The following is a 980-nucleotide window of genomic DNA, read 5'->3' as shown; positions in this document are numbered from 1 at the left end:
TGTGTGTGTGTGTGTGTGTGTGTGTGTGTGTGTGTGTGTGTGTGTGTGTGTGTGTGAGTGAGAGAGAGAGAGACAGAGAGACAGATAGGAGAGGAAGAGAGAGAGAGAAACATGAGGAAGTACAGCCCCGACACAGGATGTAGCAGACCTTTGTGTCAGTGAGAGTGAATGAGAGGATGACAGCTACAACAGGAACCACACCAAATCTGATATAAAAAAAACATTTTTTTTTAAATATGTATTTGCACGGTACTGTCACAGCTTGCACAGGTTTAAGAAATGGTTCACTTAAAAATATAAATTCATAATTTATTCATTTTATGTCATTCTAAACTCACATGACTGACTCTTTTAGGGCTGGGTATCACGTTACCTCACAACACATGATACAAATCTCACAATACTATGTGCCGTGATGCGTCATCACAATATTATAAATGGATTGTGATTGAAACAGAGACTGAGCGTGCCATGAATCTCTCTGGTGCAGACCACTTCACTTTTTTCCATAATATGGCTACTCTTTAAAACAAAAATGTAGGCATTTTTAATGAAACTTGAGAAATATCTGTCCCTCCATTGAAAGTCTGTTCCACCAAAATCTTGAGGATTCAAAAAGTTCATAAAAACATTAAAAGTATCTCAAGCAGTTTAATCCACGATTGCTTTATATGACGAACAAATTTAATGTAGGCCATTATTCACATGTAAACACTGATCATTGCACAGACATATCAAATATATTAAACAGAAGCTCAAACATGCGTGACTGTGAGTAAATGACAGAATTTTCATTTTTGGGTGAACTGTCACTTTAAGAGGAGGTCAGTGCCATCAGACTTCATTGGTTCCATGACTAATCGTCATGGACATCAAACCTGTCATATTTGGACGTGCATGAAAGACTTAAATTTCTATCAGTTCCCCACATAGGCTACCGTAAGGCTTCAGATGACTTGAATCACATCACATTTTTTATC

At 37.6% G+C, this 980-nt stretch overlaps 1 protein-coding gene across 7 annotated transcripts in view; it reads left to right on the top strand.

Moving 5' to 3' along the window:
• The window catches only part of LOC107697006 (uridine-cytidine kinase-like 1), a 31,668-nt gene that overhangs the window by 21,062 nt on the left and 9,626 nt on the right, over positions 1 to 980 (top strand). The window lies entirely within an intron of this gene.

Source organism: Sinocyclocheilus anshuiensis, unplaced genomic scaffold (genome assembly GCF_001515605.1).
Source record: "Sinocyclocheilus anshuiensis isolate Anshui unplaced genomic scaffold, SAMN03320099.WGS_v1.1 scaffold130, whole genome shotgun sequence".
Classification (NCBI taxonomy): domain Eukaryota; kingdom Metazoa; phylum Chordata; class Actinopteri; order Cypriniformes; family Cyprinidae; genus Sinocyclocheilus; species Sinocyclocheilus anshuiensis.
The sequence above is the reverse complement of the archived record's forward strand: the minus strand, read 5'-3'. Positions and strand labels throughout refer to the sequence as shown.